Source organism: Motacilla alba, chromosome 2 (assembly GCF_015832195.1).
Source record: "Motacilla alba alba isolate MOTALB_02 chromosome 2, Motacilla_alba_V1.0_pri, whole genome shotgun sequence".
In the NCBI taxonomy this organism is placed as follows: Eukaryota; Metazoa; Chordata; class Aves; order Passeriformes; family Motacillidae; genus Motacilla; species Motacilla alba.
In genome coordinates, this window is record NC_052017.1 from 139438246 (window position 1) to 139464799 (window position 26554).

Genomic DNA, 26554 nt, shown 5'->3' on the forward strand with positions numbered 1-26554 from the left:
CTATTTCTAATATGAGTTGGTAGGATTCTCCTGAAGCTGAAGTCTCCAGAGTTTGCAAATCTCATCCTGAAAACATTTCAGCTTGGACAGACAGATTGTCCTGTTCCAGAAAGAGTCTGAATTGCAGTGCTCCTTCTTTCTTCACTGACTCATGCAGTTCAACATTGTGCTATGCCGTGCACAGCGTAGTTACCAGCCATGGATTTTGTGTAATGGAGAAATGTCACAAATTTTGGGGTAGAAGGGAGATACTCCACTCTCACCTGTTTGCAGCACCATCTGGGAATGGGAGAGGAGAAAGTAGCTACTGCTTGAGTGTCCTTTTTCCCTGGAGATTGTCAGTTGCTGCTCTAAAGCGAAGGTGCCCTGCACCCACAAAGCAGGAAAATCCCACAAGTTTATTACTGCTGCTGTCCCTGAAAATCACCCAGCCCCTCATGTGGCAGGACAGAAGTTAAACAAGGAATACTTTTTATTCTAAATGACAGATGAGCTCTTTAAGAGGTTGAAAACTTCAGAGTGTTTTTCACACTTAGCAGGAGGTCACAGCAGTGGAAGTTCACATAGGTTCAGTGGTGTTGCTGTCTGTCTGTGCAGGGTTTGACACTGGCATGGGGTCTGGGGACTGCAGACTATGAGGTTAGAGCTTCAATATACCTTTTTTTTCAGAACAGAGCAGTAACCTGAGCTTCAGCCTATTGAAACCAGCCCACAGAGGTCACACTGACAACTCTGGTGTGGAACACTGTGCCTCTGTCTTAGTGAAGTTGAGAGATGGCTCATACTGTATACAGCACATGATACAGTAGGCTTACCACAAAAACTTTTGAAAAAATTTTGTTTCATGTGTGTTTCATGAACCAGTCTATTAAGACAGGATGCTACATCAATTTTCCTTGAAGCAGTATATATATATGGGCTGAACTCAGGAGGTATATTCCTCAGAAACTCCATGGGTGACTTTTTCATATAACCCCAGGGTCATCTGGGGAAGCAAAAAGCTTTATAAAATAACTTTTTTTTCAATATATCAAGATTCACTGTAGAAGCAAAAGAAAAAAAAAGCTGCATGAAACATGCTTTTCATTTGGGAGTGCAAAAAAGGAAAGATCTACTTATTAGCCATCTCTACTAAGGGAGCAAAATATATTTGGAAAGGAAGATCATACCTTCCATGCCTGATATCTTAGTGTTTCTCTACTGCTTTTCTTTTTTACTTCTCAGTCCCTCCCATACCTAGGAAGTCTTCTTACCTTCACGGGTAGTGTACCTCCTATGCCTCAGTGTTGTGTTCAAAGACAAGGACTGTCTTCAACCTGGGTATCAAATCTCTTCTTGAAACTAACTCCTGCTACACATAACATTGGAACTACTAAAAGTAGTAACATTAATTTAACGAGTAACATTCTTCAAATGCCCCATATGTCTACCCACCTGTCCTAAAAGCAAAATAAATGTGTTAGCTTCAAACAGCACATTTTAACCTCCTGTCTAGGTGAGCTAAGAACATATGCAGCCAGTTATGGTGGTTCTGCTGCCTTGCCAAATCAGCACATTAAGTTGCAGCTGATTGCATCCCCATCTTGTAAATTGAAAAATAATTTCTTAAATCAGAGTTGGTCCAGAAAAAAAATTCTGATCCTGTACAATCACATAGAAATTACAGTTTAGTAGTACCAGTGCTTTACCCACAGAAACAGATGCAGACTGAGAGGAAGTTTGTATTTGAGACTCACACATATATATCCAGTACAATTTTAGACTTGTATCAAATCTTTGTTCAATCATAAGAATGTATCTGATATTTATTTGCTGTCTAAGATTATGTGACAACATTTTGGTGAAACTATGGTATTTTATGTGGAGAGGCATGGAATGAAACGGGTTACCCTAAATTATCCAAAAGTCATTCCTATAGTCTTTTATTTTTGCTATGATGGTTTCACTGAACTATACTGATAAGACAGTATAGTGGAAATTTTTCCTGGATTTAAAAAACAGAAAGAGAAGACATATCATTCAATCTCAAGAAGTAAATCTGAATATACATGAGTCTGCAAATCTTGGTATGACATAAAATTTCTCACCAAAAAAAAGAGGAGACTATTTCACACAAGGAAATACTTAAAGCAAATAGCATGCTAGATCACCCTGCAGAGTGACCTGAAGCCCTAAAGAAACTAAGCCAGGCTCCAGCAGCTTTTTACTCTACAGACTCATGCCGACTCTGCCATCCAGCTCTGTGTTTGGTAATAGCTCAGGTAACACAGCCTGAATGTGGCCTTTAAGAACATCACAGAATATTTATAGATCTTCATTTAAACTAATACTTCATTGTAATCCAACTTCTAAAGACTCTTTTCTTATAAATCTTTCAAGAAATCCTGGCCAAAAAAAAATTCTGGAAAAGGTAAATTTTCCTAATTTAACACTAGGTACTGACCTTTATAAATATGCATCCACCTATTATCATATAGTCTGAGATGATATATTTTAATTGTAATTAAAATATATTCTGAAAAACAGTTTTGAATGTAAACAAGTTGTAAATGACAGTTATAATGGCATGGGAAAGTGAAAAACACTGCCTGTTATTTGAACAGAAGTCTCAGTTTGTTTACTTGAGTTTGAACACAGCCTGTATTTTAGCTTAGTATCTGAAACAGAGTCAGCAAATATTTAAACGGAATTAGCCTATTTCTTCTTTACTGAAGTTAGTACAATTTCAAACAATGCTCTCTCCCCTTTCCTTTGAAACTTTCTGTGCTTCCACTTCATCAAAAAAAGTGTTTTAAAGTGCTGAAATCCCACCTGATTCTGGTAGAATAAATTCCATTTATTACTTTTGGCCATCTTTCCTGTTCACCCATTAACATGATTGAAAAGCAGTAAACCAATTTCGGGTTAGGTAGATAAAAAACTAAACTGATATTGATGGTTAAGCAGCTTTCAGAGCTACAGCTAGTGATTGACTAAGATTAGATTTGTTTAAATGATGGGAAGATATTTATGAATGATTTTCCACACCATTTTATAGTTAAGCTGAAAATTTTAATTGATAAGTATAACTAGGTTTAGATGTTTGCATACCACTTTTCTGGGCACTTCAGTTATCCCAGCTGACTAAAGAAATTGATCCAATAAATGGGGCATTCAAAAATAATGGGAAGTAGTACAGGATGAAAATTTTAGCTCTACCGTTTGAAACACAAGTCATTCTCTTACATAATTTTTAAAAATTACATCAATTTTCTGAAAAGAAAATTGCATCTTTTCTAGGCAAATTCCAATAGTGCTTGATATATTATAATTTCCACAAAGTTATATGAAAGATCAAATTCTAGAACAGATGAAAGAGACAAGTTCTTTTTGACTGCTGCTTTCATTGTAGTGCATCTTGGATTTGACCTCATTCTGTCACTCCAAAGAACATAAATATTACTGAAGAAAACAGACTAGTGCTATTCTTCAAAACTGTATAAATATATTCCATATTACCTTATGTATATGCAACTCTTGATCTTTCTCTACTGCAGCAGTCATGTTATTGTTACCATATGGTTGGCCATGTGCCTTCATTTACCGTGGTTCAGTGGTCCAACAAACATGGGAGGAAAAAACTGGAATCACATTCAGTGCATATAACTGATGAAATAACGATATGTAACAGAAAAAGCAGTAATCCAAAGAAGAAAAACCTTCTCCAAAAAACATTAGATCATGCCAAAAAAAAAAGGAATTTCACTTTCTACAACAATTCTAATTTGTGAGCGAAATCCAGTGGCTATAAGGACAATATGTACTTAATGCCTTCTGTTTAGCCCTTATGTTCCAGGTTTTTGGCTTTGCTTTGCAAGAATTGCTTTATAAGGGAACCACTTAAAGTGATGAAATATAGAATATCCTAATGCTCATGCAGTGATATATAACAAAGGTTGTCTGCATTATATTATTCTTTGGTCTATGGATTAATCCTGGCAGTTGTTTTCTAGCAAATATCAGCCTTTGGTGGATCATGTTGAATTGTTTACCTTGAAGTATGGGTTTCATTGTCATTCAACTAAACAATAATTCTTTGTTTACTTAGCTGGATTCAGGCAGTGTATGTTACCCATGGTATCTACAGAGTGAATTTTAGAGTATCATTTCTATGAAACAATTCTGACAAATGCATGAAATGCACGTCTGTATTCCTTTAAGACTTGGGGTGAAACAAGCTCAGTTTACCACATCTAAATATTATGTTGCAACTATACCCACTTCCTCTCATCATCTCCCTCCAGCTAGCCCCCAAGCCAACCAAATATCCTCATCTGAAGTTAACAGAAGATTCTAATAAAACTAAGAATGTGCCTGTGCTATACTAGTGCAAGACTGAGCCAGAGGATGTTCACAGTAACATCCTTTATTGCCTGGGTTTAAGAGCTTGAAGCTCTGTTACATGGTTAATCCCAATACATCGGTTTGGCCCTAGGACTTACAGCCATTATCCCAAAAGACTATCCCACGCACAACAGAGCCCCTCTAACCACTGACACACGTGAACAGGACACACACTTCTGCTGCAGAACAAATATCTGTGGAAATGCTTTTCCAGGCAGGGGTGAAGGCTGAATGTGGGTGATAGGTCCATAGAAGGTGCATAGATGCAACTCATGGTGTGATTGTTATATGGAAAATAAATGGACATAAGTCGCTCCAAAATGAAAGTGCTAGCACAGGCAAATCAGTTTGCATGACTCTGAAAACGTCCATAGACAACATGAGGTCCATATTTTTTGTGCAAAAGAGTCCAGAAGAAGTAAAGAAACATCATGATACACCAAAATATAATGCCAGTCCAGTGTTTAACTATGTGGACAGCCTAGAACCTTATCCTTTTCTATTATTATTGCCACTGAAAAGGAATCAATTGCATTTGTCTGATACTCATTGCATTGCCCAAGTGGAGGGAAAGCAGAGGGGAAAGTGCTAAACTCTTCTCCCTGGTATCCACTGACAGGAAGCACGGATATGCACCAGAGGAGGCTCAGACTGGATACTTGGAAGGATTTATTTTCCAAGACGATGGTCAAATCCTTGAACAGACTTCCTAGAGAGACAGATGGTGCCCCAAGCCTGTCAGTATTTAAGAGACATTTGGACAATGCGCTTAATAAAGTGTTTTAACTTGGTCCACCATGAATTGGTCAGGCAGTTGGCCTAGATGATAGTTGTAGGTTCCTTCTGTTCTGTTCCATCTACTTACCCCTACATAGCTCTGAGCCACACCAAGACCATTCTGGCCTTGGAAAACAAGTCACAGGCATTATAGTTACAAGATTTTATTACAGTGAACATTTGTTAGGATGAAGACAAGGGGATGTCATAGTATAAATGCTCTGCAGTGCTTCCCACTGTATGCTGAACAATTTCTGAAGAACTAAAGGTGCATATCCTTGGATGAGACTGTGCCGTGATAGCAGGGAGCTGCTGTGTGGGACAGTACAAGATAGAAATGAATCCACTGGCACAGAAGCAAATTCAAAGAACATGAAAGATGTAATGATAGCTGTAAGCCATGATGTCCTTGCTGAACATGCTATTGTCTGCAATTAATAGACTGCAAATGTACTTTTATTGACTAAATATAATTTGTCCATGGAACCTCTGTGTTTTGTAAGCATTCCACATGGAATGAGAATAAGTAAAGAAAACTCTGCTGTAATTTTAGGTAGCTGACCAATATTGGTGAGTTTGAGTCATACAACTCTTTTTCTCCCTGTTTCTGTTTACCAATTTTTGTTAGCCTTTTAGTCTCCAAGAGATTAATGCAATCCAATACTTTTGTGCAACACTTCTTCCATATGTATATTCAATTATCTGCTTTCACTTCACATACAGACACTACTATGGAGAACAGTACATGTTTCTAAAGATAATGAGAAATGAGAACTGAAGCAGAATTAAAGGTGGAACAGTTGGGTATGACAGTTTGGGGATGCTAAACAGGTAATGGCTGGGGCCATAAAATAGAGGTGCTCAAGTGTTAGACTATGCAGATAAAGAACGTGGAGGAACTGCTGGCTTTGTGGCTTTGGGCTAATGAAGAGCTCGGTTTCATTTTCTGCAGCTGGGCCAAATCTGTCAGAATCCCTCATATTGCACTGCAAATGCTCAGAAGCAACAAAAGACAAACTCATTAAAATGAGGCACCAAAAGGAAATGAAAACAAACAAAGAAGAAAGTCACACAGGAGTTCCATAGTCCTGATGTTGTGCTCTATTTTACAGTCAAATGTAACAAGTTCAGGTTTTGGAGTTCTTACTGAAAACTGAAGTTACTCCAGCTTGTGCTCTTATCCGACAATACAGAACAATAAGTTATGCTCTCCAGATGCACAAGGATAAACAATATTTCCCTGCAGGCAGACACGGTGTCCCAAGACTGAAAACAAGCAATATAATTGGGGAAAAGAAGAAATGTTAAAAAACTTGGAAGGACTTGGAGTGAACAGCAGGGAGTACTACTGTGCCTTGTCCCACCCTTAATCACACCACCAGTTTCCCCCCAGTCAGGGTATGCTGCTTCATATCACCTTTTTCACCTATATACCTTCAGAAAGAGTGAAAAAAAAAAAATCACCAAATAAAATGTGTAAACTACTGTAGGTTCCTAAACCCCTCTTCTACCCACATCCTCACCTTAGCAGTGCCCTGGATATACTCTTACTTCTCCTCTTCATGGACCTAAACGTGATATTCTTGGATGTACATGTCCTGTCTGAAGTAGGAGGGGAATTGCCTCCTAGTCTGGGAGTCTAATTATAGTCTGGGAAATAAAGGCACTTCTCATTGAAAAATGAGAGACCTTGTTTTGAAACATCTTTCTCTGACAGATCAAGAACCTCATTTAATCTACTGTGTCTAACTCCAAGGCCGAGGGCAGCTGCTTCCTCCTCAGCTTGAGTCAAAGGACTTTTTATGAACAGCTGTTGTGAGCTGCCACACTGTGAACTTCAAGCACAGACTTTTAAAATGAAAAATATAAGGTGCATTTACATCTCTGTTACACAGGATTGGTACTTGCAATGTTTCACCAGGTCATTGATGAAAACCCCAAACACTTCCTTTGCTTCCTTGGAAAGTAATTGCATAGTAAAACAGGTTTCATTTTTAGGCAGTCATTAATTTTATATAATATTTAGTGTAGAGTTACTTAAATGTGATATTCGAATTATGCTTCCAATGACATCTACTGCAAGCATCTCTTATTAAATATACTTTTATTTCTATTATTATTATTTCTGTTCAAGAGGTGGGTGAAGCACTAGTCATTCAGGTTCACATTTTCCAAATTTGTTTCCTGCAAAGAAAACCCTAGAAGGACTTTACTGGGAAATGAGGTGGAAATTCAGTGTCTGTAACAGGGTGTACTGCTGGGTGGATCCTGCTTTCGATTCCCTGTTTCCTCGACACAGTTCACGCCCACAACCTCACTCATGCAAGCGTGCATCATTCCCCAGCCAGGAACGCTGTGTGACCATGGGGGAATGGCAGGAATGAGCAGTCTGCTCACACTCGATTTAGTAATATGCTACCAAAAACCAGCATTTGCCACTGGAAAAAATGCCTTACAGTAACAAATCACTCAGATTCCTGAGGGACTAGAAAGAAAATCTGCTATCGAAGAAGACAGTGTATCATACACTGTCGTGTGAGCACTTACCCTTTCATTTTGCAACATTGCGTAAGTGTAGCAAACAAATAGCCACTGTGTGATTATTTCATCTATAATGTCATGTTCTGAAACCCACTCAACATACTTTCTATTTGCTGGATTTCATCCTACAGCTTTAGTCAAGTATTACTAGGAAAACATGCTGAAACTTATATGAAAACCAATTTCACTTTCTGTTCTTATTCTCTGCCAAATTCTTTACACATTTCTAGGTCATACAAGTAGGTGTTGAATTTTCTATTAAATATTTTTATTTCTTTGGGGAAAAGACTTCACTGATCTTCCAACAAAAATGAAACTAAATAAATCCTGAGACATCCTGAACCATAGAAAGATTGACTATCCTTGTCTTGTGAAAGGTCTGGGGAACCCAAACAGGCATTGTCTCCCATGCATCTGATTACTTCATAAAAACCTTTTTCAGCTATGAAAAATAGCGGGATATGGGATATGGGATATGGGATATGGGGAGGGGATATGGAATCAACCCTCACTATAGCCACCAGCCATATTTGAACCTATATCTTCCCAAGAGAATACCAGTATGTTCAGGAAGAGGAGCATCTTTACCAGTTTCTATTCAGACACTGAGGGTGTTACTGAGATTTAAAGACCTTTTCCACTTGTGATACACAGAAATGTGCTTAGTGCCTCGGAAGACTACAGACCCTAAAATGAAAATGGACAGAAGTGAAAAAAAGCCTACTGTGGATCCTAAATGTTCAAGTTAAGTTATATTATGTTCACCAGCTCTTGAATCAGGACCTGCTTCTGCTTTGGTTTTTGAGGTGGACTCACCAACTGGCAGGGAGATAAATGTGTCAGTCAAAATCTTTCAAGAATGTCTGTACTCAGCTGATGATTACTTCGACAGCCAACATCTGGCCTGACACATAATAGGACCAGTTAGTAAGCTGGATTGTGCCAAAAGATGTTCTGAGTACAAATGATGCTTTATGAGTATTGGCAAAAGACTGAGTTGATGTTTTATTCAGCTATAGGAGGTAATTGTGTGTAAAGTGTACTTACAGCATTTCAACCAGACAGATTCTTGCCTTCTTTCTCCCAGGGGAAAGTGAGGATATCAAAAATTCTAAAAACAGGCAAAATAGGGGAAACAGCAGTAAACTTATAGCCCTACTCTGCTCTAAAGTAGATTGTTAGATACTTACAAAGGTTGCTAACAAAAAGTAGCTCCTCTCACCAGATTTCATGCACAGAAATAAAAACTAGCTGATAAAATCATAACATTTGAATACATATCCATCTCTGTCTCTCAATGATAATTGTAAACCAGGCTAGAAGTCTTCAGGGAAAGGGTATTCCATTGCAGGAAAATTAGGTTTCACTGGAAAAATATTTTCTCTCTTGATTTTTTTTTTTTGCTTTAAGATACTTATAAATTGATTAAATTCACCTCTGAGAATAACAGAGATGAGCAAATTAATCTTGCTGGATGTGTACACTTTGGATAATGAGGGCTTCTTCATTTAGAAGAATATTCAAAGTTGTTGGGTTTGTTATTAAATTTGGTGCTCTTATTGGTTATAGCTTCTTTATGTTAAATCTTCACCCCTGAGGGGAAGATTGAAGGCAGAGATTAGCAGATTTATGGTCAGGAAGATAGATGTAGAAAAAATCATGCATAAAACTTTATTCCTATCAAGCTCTATTTCTATTTCCAGGCACAAAAATAAAGCAAATTAACTGCTCCTTCATAATTTCACATTGAAGAGGAGTAGTTCAGTAGGGTTGTTCAGTAGGAAAGACCAAGGCCTGCATTTTCCCTTGACTGTACGTCTTACTAGAAAACTGAACTAACAGTATCATTTATTGAACTAACAATATCAGTTAACATGATGGGCCAAATGTAACTGATTTTTGTAACATTTAAGAAAGTATTTTCATTATGTTGCTTTTATTTATCTGTGGTTTTATTTTAAAATATTTATTTTCATGTTTCATTCATAAATTCTGCACTCATCTGACTCCTGGAATTGAGTTGACAAGACCATTGTAATGAAAAAGAGTTACAAATCCCACTGGCTGACCAGAGCTGAGAGCTGTTATTCAAGGGAAAAACAAGGAAGGAAAATCCTGACCTGCTAAAGTGGAAGTGTTTAACATTTATAAATGCATTGGACAGCCTTCTTTAGATACTCTTCCCTCATCACTTTTTATTTACCATATGGCCATAAGTCCCAGGTTCTACCCCTTCAGTGGCAGTGAGAGAACACCATGCACCAGATATTCTGCTATGTCATACCCTGAACAGCTGCAGAGCCCTTCAAGAAAGAAGGCTGGAGAAAGCAAGGAATTAGCACAGTTTTTTCAGTCTTGTAACCTAATCTCTCAATATGTCAAGGAGGTTTCTGAAGAACAGCAACAACAATTGAGCCACAAGTTCATTTTGTTGTTATGATGAGGTCCTGTGCTTCGTGTTGCCCACTGAGTGTGGATAAGTGCTCCACAAAAATATGATCATAGTCCTTTGCTCAAAGGGGAGATGACAGCTTTTTAAAAGCAAATATACAAACAAGTAAAAGACAAAGATGAAACAGAAGCACAGGAGACAGGTGACTTCTCCAGCATTGCTTGGAAGCTGCAAATAAATCCCAAGATTCATTGTAAAATCTTTGTCCATCAAGTCATACAATGGTGGGTTGGCCTTGGCTGGACACCAGGAGCCCCCCAAGCCATTCTCACTCCTCCTCCTGAGGAGGGCAGGTGAATAAAATAAGATTAAAAATTCGTGGGTATGCACGAATGCAGTTTGATAAATAAAAGCAAAGGCTGTGCACAGAAGCAAGACAAAGGAAAAAGCTTTATGTTCTACTTCTCATCAGCAGGAGATGGCCATCCATTTCCTGGGAAGCAGGGTTTCAGTTCTTATAGTGATTGTCTTGGAAGACAATCACATAAATAATGAATGTTCTCACCTCCTCCTTTCTCTTAGATTTTTTTCTTGCTGACCATGACATCATATGGTACAGAATATCCCTTTGGTCTGTTTGGCTCAGCTCTCCTGGATGTTCCTCCTTCCAGCCTTTTGCCCACACGAGCCTACTGGCCTGTGGGAGTGGGGTGGGGGTGGAATGAGCCTGGATGCTGTGGGAACTAAAGTTCTGAGCAGGAACTAAAACACTCGTGTGTTCTCAACACCAGTCTGGTTAGAGCTGCAAAGCAGAGCACTGCATGGGCTGCTGAAGGAAAAGTTACCTCCAGGCCTGCCAATATTCTTACGTATACTAAACAAAATGTACACCTTGAGTGCTAATGGAGCCAACAAAATATATCAACAAAGAGTCAAGGAAAAGAGCAGAGAACTGGAGCAAGGGAAAAGTGGAAAAATTTATTTTATTTTTCAACTGTCCAATGAATAACTGCAAAAAGGAAAGAAAAGCTGTAAGTTGTAAATTATTTTGGACAACTCTTTTCCACCTTTTTTTTTTTAATACGCTGAGACTTCCTCTGTGGTTAAGTGCATCTGCACAAATTCAAGGACACATTTCAAAATCTTCTTTTAGACTGCCCACAACAGAATGACACAAAATTTAAGAACAGGAAAGCAGAAAATCTAGGAATGATGGTACAGTCATGAATGAAGACAAATACTCAGATACATGAAAGACTCTCTGCAAACATAGGGCCTCTGTAAAAAAGTTCTCATGTTCATTTTGCAGCCATTAAGAACTGGAGCTCTTGCAGTTTTATTTTTACCTTCTTAACATTTTAAAAGGACTGAGTATAGTTTCTTTCACAGTCTTTTGTGGACAAAAAGCCCAGGTCTGAGCCTATCTCTGTCTACTTGCTGTTGCTCTGACTATGCAAGGCCATCTGTACCCCAACCCTTTCAGGAGTCTACAACTCAAGGTTAGTCCACAAGCTAATTACCCTGGGGGCAAGTCATATCTAGGAAAAACACTGTATTGCCAGGATTTATTCTTCAGAGTTAATTTCATTTCTTAAACAGGGATGTTCAAAATACCTCTAGCATTGCCATTTTAACCAGTACTCCTACAACTGTTTCCATGAAAGGGTAGTTGGCAGCATGCAACAATTACTGAAGTAGCTCAATAGTTTCATCCTCTTTCAAGAAACTGGGTAAAAAAATCTTCCCAGACACAAAAGGAGTGTGTCTGTATTGTTGTCACAACACAACCTGGTAAATCCTGGAGGCAGAAGCTTCCTCATGGGACCATAGTTGCACATTTGTGACTTAGACCACAGTCCTCTGTTCTTCTGCAGCTCAAGGCAGCCAGCCCAGAGCCAGACACAACCCTGCATAGCACAACCTTGGCCTGGGGCTCCCAGGGCTCCTGTCACCCCAGACATCTCTGGGATAATGATTTAGATCATTGTGTTTTTATGGGCAACATATAAGCTCATTGTTCTTGTATGTTTGTATAGTCATTTCCCAAACTTGTGAACTTCCTGTAATCAATTAATTAAATTTTTGTTTCACTTAATTTGTGTTTTTGTGCTGTGTCTCTAAGAGGTTCAACACAAAGTTTAGAGCCTCAGAGGAGCTGAAATTAAAAACAACAGTGAGGTACATTTCTTCCTTCCCAGTCCCAGATTGTTCCATCCTGTGTGGAGCCACCTGATATGGCTCAGTCCTGATGTCTGCAGCTCTAAGGAATGTTCTAGATGGACTTGACAGGGAAGAAGGAGTTTTCTTCAAATGCAGTTCCAGTGGGGATGAAAGGTAGGATCCTGCAATAGGCAAAATTATCTGAAATCCTTTACCACGCATAAGAGAGCAAACTTCACATGTCAGTTTTTAAAGCAGAGAATATGCAAAATAACTAAGTGGGAAGAAAGAGATACATTTTGGGTATTTATATATTTAGACAGGAAAACTGTGACGTTTCTATGAAAGTAATGTCCTAAGATCATTCCAAACAACATGCACCATTTGCATATGGAAAAAATCTAATAGTTATGTTGAGACTAAAATTTCAGCATCTGTGATCAGACAAATATGCTTCTTGATGGTTGTATAGCAAGGGGCTTGGAATGTCTGAGGAGGTCCTTCTGCAAAAGAGAAAAGAGCCCAGAAATCTTAATTTTTTTGTGTAGCTATAATGGCCAAAAGTGTATAGCTTCTCAGGCAGAAAAGGAGACAAGAAAATGAAATCCTTAAGGCCAATTTCAGAGCACACACAGGACAATGTAACCTCTTAGGTCCTGAGACCTGTTACCTTTTCAGTTGCTCGAGGCTGCAAGGGCAGAACTGGGCAACAAAATCTGAGGCTCTGAAATGTGCAGGATTCTAAAATGTCACCCTGTTGCCTCATCTTGTCATTGTGAAGTGAAACTTATTTTTCTGGACATGATGAACACCTGCAGAGGTTATTGTCTCCAATGAAAGCTCAGACTGAGACAATATTTGATGTCTCAAGTTTGGCATCCAAAATAGTTCATATTAAAGTTGAGAACCCTGAATTAACAGGTACTTCTCTAAACATTTGGCCTAAGGGTCACAATTTCTAGGTTTTCAAAATCCCAACCTCTCTCAGCAAGTATGTTACAGACCTTGGCTGAATAAAACTTTAAAAACAGAGTATGTTTTTAGATAAGCAAGGTAGAAAAACAGTTTCACTCAAATATAAGACAGAGTAAATATCAGGAAACACTTTAAGAAAGTATTTTCATGTTTTTCTCATGAAGATACATTAATTTAAGCTAATAAACTCTAAAATTATGATAAAACAGGAGAACATATACTTTTCAAGGAACTCATAGGGAACAAAGCTGAGGGAGATTTGTGTTATTTAGTCAGGTCACAGAAAAGAAATAAACATACATCTTACAAGAATTGATAGAGCATCCCAGTTAAGAGTCCACCTCCTTGTATGGCTGTCACTCATAAATATGTTCAGTACAAGCAATAGTTGCAGAATACACTAATGGCATACCCTGGCACAAATAAAACTGAGGAGGCATTGCCATGAATAAATGCCAGAATAAAGAAACTCTTTTCATGCTCACGGCTTCAGAACAGATGGAAGTTATTGACTAACCTAAATTGCTTCTCCACTTGCATCGTGTGCTGCTCAGAAGACTGTACTGCTATTTTTCTAGGAAAAGAATATGTTGCAATATGCAATAGCAGTCTGAGTGCATTGATCAGGTCGTTTGCAATTCAGGTGTTAGCATTTAACTCTCATGTTCTTTATGAAAGTTTCCAAGCAAATGAAAAAGGGGAATCATTTTTTCATGAGTTTTGGTGGTTTTTTTTAGCAAGGGCTTTTCAAGTCAAATTGACTTTTTAAAGGAAGAAATGTTGCCATAAAGATTTATAGGGGGTCAGTTCAGAATACTCCTAATTATAATGAATTAATACATAATCTGACAGATGTTGTGGGCCTTGTTTACAGAAGCGCTGTAGAAGCACATGGCTGTTTCAGTGAGTCATGAGCACAGAAGTAGTTTTTCACATAATGGAACATAACAAAGAACAAGGGTCTGGAGAAAGTCTGCATTTACAGACAGGAATTGTGGTGACCAGTATGTAGTTGCTCCTGCACATGTATAATCAAAGTGCAGTGAATATTGTCTAACCTAAATGTTTATATTTGTTGGAACACTTGAAATGGGAAGAATGAAAGGAGCTCTTTTTCTTATCCATCTGCAATTGTAGAGTTCAGAGAAAGCAGAAATTGCTTATGAGGGATGAAAAGTCTGAAGCAAGGAAAGAGACAGTCCATACCATGGGGCAGAAAAGCAATGCCAGATGACCAGACTCCAACCAAAGAGTGTTTCAGAGTGCTGAAAAAACCAGCTCAGAAAAATGCATGCTCTTCAGTTCTGTGGGATTTTATTAAACTTCTCGGGACAGACATCTATGTATGCTTTATATTTCAATTATGTACTGCAATCAGGAAGGCTGATGCTTGAAGAATAGAAATCACCTTATGGGTGAATTTCAAAAGTGGAAGTTTAAAGTAAAGGCAAAATTTGGGGAACAAACAGGTTTCAGGGCCAAGGGTGGCAGTCTTACATTCAAGAAGGCAAAACCTGCTTTGGGAGGTAAACTGAACAGGGGTCTTCTGAGATCCAGGAGCAACTTGGATGTCCTAAATAGATATGTGGAGTGAGACCCAACACAACAGAGCAGGAAGGGCACAGTCAGCAAGACCTTAACACTAAGGGTGGACAGGAGACACCATCAGGTCTTTCTGTGCCCATTTAACCATCTAAAGGCTTCTACTCCTCCATCTATAGCCTTGTGAATAACTGTGTTAAATGCTTCTGGCTGTGGCACTGCAGACTGGCTGCTGGCCACCACCACAGGGGAAGCCAGCCATGAGTGCTGCTGTGGCCATCCCTTTGTCATGTTTGGGTCTGAACCTTGCTTATGTGTTCTGCACTCTGAGTCAGTTTTACAGGACTTTCTTAAGAGGAAACTTTATTATTGGTACCTTTCCCAAGATCATTAGAAATAGCTGTGCTTTCTATTAAAGTTTTCAGATTCTTTGTATTTTTCAGTTTGTCCTGGTTCGTTTACCTTCTCCTCCTCCTCCCTTTTTCAGTGTTGCCAAGTACCTTTGCTTCTTGTTGGATAAGTAAGCAGAAACAGATGCCAAACGAGGCTCAAGGGGACCAGGAAAGCTCAACTCCTCCTAACCCTGAACAAGGCAGTCAGCACACACATCTCCTTTCAGAAGAGAACTGAAGCTTTGTTACATTTTGGAAACCAATAGCAAAGTCTGTTCAGCTACAGCTTTACCCCAGGCCACCTCCAAACATTACATGGCTATTGGAGTGATCAAAACAAAAGCAAAATAAATAAAGAAAAAGGATCATCTTTGCTTTATTGAGAATTTCTATTAAAAATTGGAAGCTCTTTCCTTCGCTGATGCTTCGGGCACGCCTGCAACAATAGAGTTGGAAGCACTTTCTGATCTAAACCCAGAGGCATAGCTGTCCTGTTGAAATCAAACAGTGGGGCACTTTCTGTTTGTTTTTAGTTTAAAAAATATTGTCTATATATGTTGCAGTTAGTAATATGATATATTTTTCCTTGAGTGTGTTATTTCATACTTACATAGCAAGGAGGCAGTTTAGAAAACCTCCATTTAACTGAAAGAGAAAAGCAGTCTTGTTTCCTTTTCTGCAAATGGGACTGATGAGTGTTTATGCTGAAAACACCAATAAATCTTCCGTTCTTTCTTTCCAGTTCCTTACGTTCTGTTCCCTGAAGGTTCTGGTTTTACAGTACAACGGGAGTGCATGGGGTCCTTAAACAACTTTAAACACTTTTACAGTTTGAAGCTGGGGGTAATGTTTTTTTGGCCTCTTTCCCATAATTTCTTTCATACATTGCAAAAAGGTTGCATGCTGCTCCTTCCTTTAGCAAGACTGTTTGCAGGGTCTGCTGTTAATTCAGAGTGGCAAAGTGTTTCCCTTTTTTTCTTCCACAACTCTAAACCCAAGAGACCATTGAACATGCTGCAGAGAAAAGTGGCTTAATCCCCTCCAATTAGTGACACAGCTAAACTATCTCAGCTTCAGGAACGTTTTTGTGTTTCTGCACCAAAGTGTTCTGAATGTGCTCCTATCAAAATCTTCTAAAAGTCAGGTGAAACATTCAAAACTTTCTCATGGGGATATCTGGCTTCTGCTGTGATGTGTAATCCAAAAATGCTGTATTTGAACAGCAGATGCTGAGAGATCTGTCAGCAGTGTGCTCTAAACCAGGCCTTGGCTGGCAGGTTTGAACAAAACACATTCCCTTTGATAGACCAGGGACCTCTTCAAACTCCTATTTACTTTTGCCTTTCTAAGACAAGATCAGGCACTGGCTTGGAGCAGGTCTGGAAATGGTTGGTTAGTGCAAGTGGGGATCATTCATGTGTCTTTGTATCTGCTGAACACCTCAACCTGCCTTCTTGCTCACTCTCCTTGGAAACAAACAGACATACACAGGATTTATAGTATGTAGAAGTAATGTAGGATTTCAGGAAGTTGAAGAATCATACATTTAGCCTTTCCCCGTTTGAATGCCCTTTGAGGATAAAAGCACACAATGCCAATCATGTAGTAGATAAAAATAGAGGGAGTTTCATTCTTGACATGAGTTTGGTTACCTTTGTGTGAGTTCCTGGTGGTTAGGTCCTGCAGAAAGGCAGGGCCAACTGTTTCCAGATGCAGGATATGTCCCAGCTCATGGCCTGGGCTCAGAAACCTGAACCACCACCTCCTTCCCCCAGCAATACACACACCAAGCATCACCTGGTCTCCCACACTCCCTTTTAATTCAAGAGTACATTTGAAAGTGGGCAGGCTGACTCTGGGTATGCCTGAAGGGATAGCACTTTATTGCTGCTTTTGTACTGCAATATTTAGTCCCGCAGCACGTTTTTGTTTGTAGTTGCAAAGTTTACAATTGAACCATATGGAGCAGATTTTATTTTACTTCAGTTTATCACCAGAAATCAGCTCCTCGGCACTGAGCCCAGCTGATTTCATATTCTGTTGGTTTAAGGGAAGCAATGTAGGATTCCCTGTCTGTATATTCAAGCTCTTTAACTGACATAAACAAACAGAACAACATTGTCTAGCATGAGTGGATGTTTACTCAGCCTCATAGAATGGTGAAGCATATCACTATAAAAACCACACTATAAAAATAATCTGAGTTGTGATTGTTCTGAGGAATCCTGCAGCACTTGCACAGTATGAGACAGAGTTATCTTTATTTTACCAGCACTCAAAACATGACTGCCAAATTGACTGAAAAATATCAGATAAATTGGTAGCTGTCTAAATGCAAAACCCAACAGTCAACAGCAAGTTCAGGGCTTGTAAAGGGAGTTTTTCATTTCTGAGGCAAAATTAATTCCATCCAATTTCTTCCATCTCTGAGGGATAAAATGGTACCCAGATTACCTGCAAATGACCATAACACTCCAGAAGCAAAAAGTAGCCACAACATCTTGTGGCCATTTTCCCTTGAAATTCCAGCTTCCATGATGGTCAAGGCCAGGTATTTTGGATAATGATGCCCAAAATAGAAAAATTTTTGCTTCATTCTGTAGTGCTCCATCACACAAGACAATTTTCCTATGTTTAGCAATGACAGAGCCCATAAAAAGAAAAAATTTAGCAGCTTTAAAAGGCGTGTACATGTCAAGTATTTTATTCTTGATTATATCTGATAGCATTTTCTGGTATTTCAAAAGTGAATTGGGCCTTCCTGGCAAAGTTCAGGGTAAAAATTACTTGCAAGTGCAATGCTAGAGCACTGGTCTGAATGGCACCCTGTGATAGATTTGCAATCCTAAACCAGGAGGTATGACTCCTCAGGCTGTATTGGAAAGAAAACAAATCCTGAGTACAGGATCCAGGAAAATGAAGACCCTAACCTGGGGTAAATCTGACCCACAGACAGTCCTGAGGAGGTGGATGTGGCCAAGAGGAATGGCCACTTAATGGCAGCTGATGGGAAATAGCTTTGCCTATTCAGGAGTGAGGGTCAGAGTCCCTACCCTAAAGTGGAGTAACTAATACCAATATGTCACAAAAACATAGAATCATAAAGGCTGAGTAAAACCTCTAAGATCACTGATTCAACCATTAACTAGCAATGACATGTTCCCCACTAAACCATATTCCTAAGTGCCACATGCACATGTTTTCTAGATACCTCCAGGGATGGTGACTCTACCACTTCTCTGGGAAGCTTTTTCCAAAGCTTTGTTTCAGTGTCGGAACCCAGGACACCCCTTTGGGTGCCCTGGATGGCCCAAGCCACTGGCAGGGAGCTCTGAGACCCTGGCATGCAGCCAAAGACATGTGGGGTTTTGATCTTAGCCCATGGAGCAAATTACCAACTCTGTATAAAGAATTACAAGCCACACAAGTTCAGGTATTATAGTAGAAATAATAACGAGGTGAAGGGAAAAGTTTTTGAGTGCTGTACAGGGGGGTTTTGGACTCTGTACAGGGGGGTTTGAGTTTTGTACATGGGGGTTAGGAGTTCTAAGATGGAGGGATTTGGGCGTGCCCTGTCCTTCTTCTTTCTTCTTCCTAACCTCCATGTTCAGGGTGATGTTGGCTCTCACAGATTGGTTTAGAGTAGATAGCCACTGTTCAGTACAGGTAGTAGGTATTGGGGAAGAAGTGTAAACATCTAATACGTAATGTATCATATAAAAGATGGCACCAGCCTCGGGGGCGGGGAGCATGCCTTTGGCTGACCTGCTGAGAGGACCTCAGCAGCTCAGGAAGAAAATCTTTTAGATAACATACAATAAACTACCTTGAGACCGGACAACTGAAGAGTATCGAGTCTTTCTGTGATGGTGTGGGTTGGAGGAGAGACTTTTCCATCTTTCGGGATCACCCCAATCTGGGGGTGATACCCGGCATTTCAGTGAAGAAATTTTTCCTGGTGTCCACTCTAAACCTCCCCTAGCACAATGTGGGGCCATTTCTTCTTGTTTTATCTCCTGTTAACTGGGAGAAAAGGCTGCTCCCCACCTGGTTACAACATCCTTTCAGGTGTTGTAGAGAGTGATAAGGTCTCCCTTCAGCCTTCCCTTCTCCAGTCTAAACACCCCCAACTCCCTCAGCTGCTCTTCACAAGACTTGTAGTCTAGAGCCTTTAACATGACAAGTCCTCCATCGCTTTTCCAAGGAACATTTTAGCAATATTTTTTCTGTATAATTAAATGAATTCAGTTGTTCTCTGTTGCCAGACTTAAACATCCTCTTTGTTTTTAGATTCCTAGATAGGCTCATGCATTCTGTGTTGCCTGGGATGATCTTTACAGGGCATTGCTGCACTCAGTAACTGGACCAGTTTATTTGTCCAGTTCATCATGGATTTTTTGTTGAAAACCCCCCAATTGTCAGTATATCCAAAAAGAAATATTGCAAATATAAAAGATAATCATAAGGTAGTGACAGACTTTTACAATGTCTTCAAAAGGTTGGTGCAAAAAAATGAGCTATTTTAAAGTTGTTTTCAAAGAGCTGTCTTCTCTCCCTAGGCATTCTATTGATTAGATTTTTGAAGGTGCAAAGTTCTCAGCCTAACTCCCTGATTATCTCATCACTGTTAAAATACCTGTAATGAATAATAAATAGCACATAATGATTTATTCATTTTTATTATTCCTGAGTATGAAGGAAATACAAATCAGGCAAATCCCTGGGGAATTGTGAAGAACTACAGTCACTGAGGTAGGAAATGTACTTTGCACTTTAAATCTCAGAGGACCTTCAGAGGAACTCTTTTCTAAAGAATACCTCCTCTTAAAACCATGAGAAGGACTGTAAAGTGCTAAAAGTTGCTTGCAGTCTCTTACCATTCTAGTATGTCCTACCTGAAAGGAGATCTCCTTCTACACCTACCAGAAGGAGATGTACAGGTAGCAAGTGTTTAATATATCCTAGTATATTATGTAATTTCATTCAATATTCTGGGATGAACACTTTCTTAATTTTTTCTGCTAAACAAACTCAATTAAAAATAAATATCCATAATAAGGAACCCAAATTCAACTCAGGCATCATCTGACACATCATTTGATTGTGTCCATCTATAACGCTAACATTTAGCTACCCTTGAGCCATCATGAGGAAGAATTAACATTTCAGCTTTATTGCAGCTCTTCTAAAGGACGAATCCAAAGGAAGACAGCTGTGCTAGAAAAGTGTTCAATCAATATTAAATGTTATACTGCATAATGTTGTTATACTGTCATCCTTTAACCCATATTCCTAAGATGAATTGGCCAATATGAATTGGATTTTTGCTTTCTCATCAATTATGGTTTTTTCCCTTCTGTGATTTTTGGAGGATATGAATGTTTTAAGAAGCGAAACAGAAGCCAGAAGGACTGTACAAAAATATCACTGTTGTAAAAATTCAGCATTTTCTCGGTCAGCCATTATTCATAGATCTGCCTTTTGAAGAAAGAGCATTCTGAGAAATCTTCATTTAACAAGAAATGTAGACAGGGACCCTCTCCACCCTCTTTTCCAGGGTAAGCAGCTGTACATCAAGTTTTCCTAAACAGAACGTGAACAGCTTTGAACAAAAATTTTTTCTTTCCTGGAAAAACAGCTGTTTCAGGCAAAGAGGTGAATCACGTTTTGTATGACAAGACTTGACAAACCTACATTTCTATCAAACATTATAAAGATGCTAGCATGTCCTCAGTCCACTTTTAGTTCCCACCAGTGATTTCTGGGAAAAAAAAAACCCAATGATCCAACATCAGAATTACACATCAAGTCAGGAAAATAAATTGTGTATATGAACTTCACATCAGTTTCACCACAATACATTTCCCTCCACGTACAAGCCTTTATTTGTGAAACAATACATCTGTGGTCAAGACTTTTGGTACTATGTACAGACCCATATTTCATACTAACTAAACAACAGCACAATGAAAATATACAGCAATTGTAGGCTAAATGAAGTTTTATTGTCTCACTAATTTCTACTTTGTCCAATCCCTTTTTCCTTTTTAAAAAATCAGATTTGATCACAGTGATATGACATCACACATGCTACTTCATAGCACACTGGGTGAAATTCCACTTTTAAAGGTAGAATATATGCCATATTAGGGATATGCAATACAGCATTCATGTTAGCAAAGGCTCTTTCTAAGTTTGGGGCAGTCATCAATAACTTAAAGGGCACTTGCAGAGTTCCCTCTAAAAAGTAAGCCAAAGACTGAAATTTCTGAAGGAAGTTGTTCTTATATTAAATAGTTTGGAAATGGCCTATTGATCGGAAAAAGTCGATTTTGATCAAACCAAATTGAATGCTGCTTGGTCAAAAGGAGCTCCGTTTGTATGTAACCCTACATTATTTGACCTACAATATCAATATCAGAATTAATATTTTCATCACATTTTGAATATACCCTTTTTCTTTTCAGAGCTTTACAAAGAAAAAATCTGATTCAAAGTTTTAAGAAAGGCCAAAAAGGTTAGTCAGGAAAGTTTCATTGTATTTTTTTTTCATAACTTGTTTTCTTTGACCATTTCATCTTTGACAAAGTTATCTGACTCAACAGGAGCTGGCAACTTGTCTCAACCAATCCAAATGTGCTCTATTTAGCCACTTAAAATATTAAAATATTTTCATCATATACAACATAGAGTTCTACTTGGCCCAAGTAGAGTCCAGCAAGAAATCCCCATGTAATTCTTTAAATGGCTTCAGAAGTGACCTTAGGATTCCACTGAGTCATGCAGTGTCTCAGAAAAATCAGCACCCATACGTACCAACACACTGTAAGCCACCTAAGCATCTAAAACAAATTAAATCTCTTTGTATTTTAGAAATTAAACCAGGGTTTTTATAAAGTGTACCCAGGTTGAGTTTAAACCAATAAACACTAGTTCATCATATACAATAACAAATCAAAGCAATTAAAAAGCCAAATCAAACCACTAAGGCTCAGAGGCAATTTTACATATAAACAATTAGTGAACACAAGAGTAATCAGGGTGTGTTTTATGTAAACTAACATGGAATGTTTCCCAAAAATAAACTGTATAAGATGTCTGTACAACACCAAGAGGATCATAAAAGGCAACTTAAAATCTATACAACACTAATAGGATTTCAAAGTACCCTTGAAAACATAACAGAGGTGAAGACCAGCCTTTCTTTTCTCTATCACTGTCTTGTCAAAAAAATGTTAATGCCTTGGCTAGCAATTTTTCTTTTTAAAAAAGCCTCCATGTTTTTGCTATTCACTCAAAGAAAAGCTAATTAAGTCTATGATCTCTGCCAGTTGTGGTTTTCCTCCCTCTTCAACTTCAGCCAATTTCATTCCCCATTATTCATTAGAGAATGAAGAAGCTGAATATTATTACACAAAACATTTTTAGGACACAAACACCCCAAAACTTGTTCATGTTCTTTAAGGATGCCAAAAGCAAGAGCATGGACAAGTTCAGGCATATTTTCTTCTCACAGCTTAAACAAGCTTGTGCTACTGCTCATTTGTCATCCTAATGTGGTGGTTGCTCTAGACCTCTGCTTGCTGCTTATCATGAAAATATTTTCCAATGTAATAATTTTCAAAAAACCCAACCCACAGAGCCCAGATTTCTGACACTCAACTAATTTTAAAGGTGGGATTTTAGATGATGAGATTTCAGTAATATGTTGAACTCTACTTAATAATAATAATAATAATAATAATAATAATAATAATAATAATAATAATAATAATAATAATCAGCCACATGTTCTTTTCAGGATGCAGGACTGTTAGCTTTTGTGTCAGCATTGTTTTGTATGTCCAAGGAAAGAGGGAGTGAAAATTGTGAGAAACAATTTTCAGGCATTACCGGCTTTGGTCTCAGCATGTAACCCTGACAAAGCAGGAAAGCAGCCAGCTATTCAGCACACTTAAGCCATCATGGGCTGCACTAGAACACTTGAACTCTTATGGAGCAGGCAGAGCTGCACCTGGTTGACAGCCATATACTGGACTATATGAAATTGATGGCACGTGGTAAATTAAAGGCTTCTATAGGGCACACGTGTTAAATGTTAGCCCTGAGAGGCTAGTTAAGAGTGTTAAAATGCTAAAGAACCCCTTAAAATAATAGGCTTTTATATTCATTGACTCCTGCAAGTACCACAGATTGCATCTTGAGCTGTCCTGTCCTGGGGATATAAACATTAGAAGTAAGGAACTAAGAAGAAAAATTTTCATTTAAGCCAGCCACACTTAAATACATATATTGTTCTATCTTTTATTTTCCCCTAGGTTAAAATGGGCTAATTATGAACTTAACAATGTTTATCATAAATTACAAACAAAAATGCTTGCAAAACTAACGGTTATAAGCTACATTCAATAATAGTGCATTCCTTTTGCCTCTGATAATTCAGCTATATTTAATTTTATCATAATAGATGTCAAATATTTAGCTAATGGAGTTGATCTGACTGAAGAATAGAACTTTTTTCGCTGCCATCTTCGTGTATCTTTAGAGTAAAAACTGCTGTCAGTTTACAGAGAAACAGAAAAAATACAAAATCTTCTTAGACTGCTTTGTGTTGATGGACTTGAACACTAAAGTTTGAAGGCATATGAAAACTTCCCCAAAATCCCAGACCTTTTCACTCCTAGTAGCCTCCTTCTGGTACTTCCTTTTACCAAGAGAACCTCTTCCAGCCTCTGCACAGTTTGAAATGTAGCCCAGTGAGCCCCAAGGGATGAATTTTTAAACATGACACAACATAGACATTAGATTAAATATATAAGTGACAAAATTTTCACAAGTTAGAAGCTCAGTGGAAGCTATAAAAATTGAAATATGGTGTCAGGAGAAAGAATATGGGTCAAAAGCAGATATGTGACAAAGAGGACAGAGCCTCTGAGTTTTGGGCTGAGATTCATCTGAGGATATAAGGAAAATACAGATTTTGTCCCTTTTTCTTTTAATGACACACTGCCTAGCAAATGATATGTGGGGAGATAAAAATGAACATGTCTTTGTGAAGCTTATGGCTGAAGGTCACCCACAATTCATTGCAGTAGAGATATGACATGAGGTCTGTCTGAGTTAAGGAGGTGTGCATTCGATGGGAATGCAGCGCTGCTTTTACCAGCTACCTTTCCAAACCTGCTGGTGACTTCATCAGAGACTACCCACAAACTTTCCCAACATAGCCACAGACACATCACAGAATTTTGTGTAACATCTAGTATCACTAATATCCAGGTGTCCAGTCTGAATATTTGTGATGTAATTGTTGCTTCTATCATATCCCAGGTGAAAAAGACGAAATGTCGATTACGGCATAATTTGCACATCAGAGGCTAAGTTTTGACCCCACTACAATCAGTGGCAAATCATGGCTTAATTTCTTTAATTTCTTTCTCAGTTTTTTGACATCTGCATTTCTTGTTCAACTTGGTTGCTCCCCAGAAAAATTACCTATTGTCAGGAGATATAAGGTACAACTTGTATCAACTTTTTCATATGCTGATGATTAACTTTTAGATAAATTAGATAGATCCTGCTTCCAGATCATCCTGTGGTCAATGAACAGAGTAAGGCAGCTCTAGAGGTAAGCTCAATGCTGTCCCAGAAAGCAATCTTAGGCTGGGTTGAGTTACACTAGAAGTTTGTTCTGGTTTAAACAGTTCAGAAGTAATCCATGTTAAGTGAGACAAAGCCAATCCATAACGGAGCCATTTAGAAAAGTACCAGAGATCCATTACACTGTACTTTAATACTGTGTACTAGTTCTGCATATTTTACTTTCCTTGTGGGAAAAAGTTATACCTCTGTAACCTTTTTGGATACAGGTTACCTAACAGAGGGACAAGAGTTAAAGACTCAGCTATTAGTCTGGACAGCTCAGGCCCTGGAAAAGGCACAGCTCAACTTTCAATTTCTATTCCAAGGAAAATGACAATAGGTATTTTATGGGATCTACACATTTCTCACAACAATACCCATACTAAAGAGATTTACCACTTTTTTGATATATGTTTGTAGTAACAGAATGTTCAGATATAACAAGTCTTGGGTAATCAGAGAAGGAGACTCAGAGATCCTTAATTGTTCCTCAGAATTCTGCTCCTTTTAGAGAACATTTGCCCATGTAGTACAGCAGTCAGCAAATTTGATATGGGCAACATTTTTTACATAGCTGGAATCTAGAAGCAAGCTGTAATGCTGCAGTGATTGCCCACAAGAAGTGGGTAACGTCTCTTCAAGGAATTGAAAGAGAACATTTTCTTCCCCTGCAAATGAAGTGTGGATTCCTCAGCACTGCATAATAGTTGAACAAAGTTTTTCCTTATAATAAAACATGTATTTGGATTTCACAATATCTCATCACTTCAGCCACAGCTGGTGACCATGCCAGGAGCACTTCTCACGTATCATTTGCAATGTTTTCTTTCCAATTACTCCAGGGACAGGAGGAGAGAGAAGCACGTGGGACAGAGCTACAGCTCCTAGTGAAGACTTTACAGTTAGTCTCATTTTTACAATAGCACTACTCAGTACTCTGCTGTTGGAGTGCTGGTGAGAATTACACACTGAAGAGCACTTCTGCCCTGTTATTAGTGCTTCTGCCAGTGTTTGGAGGACATGATGGTCTGTTACAAAAGCACTTCTTGCAACACCAAACATTAATGTAAGTATAGTCCAACTGTGCCATACCAAAGGTCCTCCTAGATTGTTATCTTGTTCCCTACAGTGGCCAAAACGAAAGGGGCAGTACAAGTTTAAAAATCATAATTCTTCTGGAAGACTCTTTCAGCTCCCAGAAATTAGTGGCTTTTGGGCACCCTAAGACAAATATTTCAATCAGTCTATTAATGTTAATGGTCTCAAGGACTACTTTTAAACTAAGATCTCCTTTTGGCTCCAACATTATCCTATCCATGCTTCCAGATTTTATTTATATACTGAGTAGGAAAAAAAGTAAAAAAGAAGACAGCCTTATGTGTCTTTCTTTATGTAACTATCAGATGCAGTTTCACTCCATGATATAAGAGTTTACCAACAAGGTTGTTGAAATTTCTACTCTGGTTCAAGGACTGCTACATGACTTCTAAGAGCCTTTTGCTGGCTTCATGGCACTCGTTGGGATGAACTACTCAGCAGAAAAATGAAAAACAGTATTTCATATCTGTTTGAAACATTAGTCATTATCTTGTCTCTGGCTAAGCAAAACACCCACCAGCCAACTTTCAGTGTAATGTTTTGCCTTTTACAAGCATAGCCTCAAAAATGCTGATTTGTGCAACATTTTGACAAAGGAATGGTCACAACCACAAAGATTATTTTTGTGAGGAGAAATTGCCATCCAGTATCC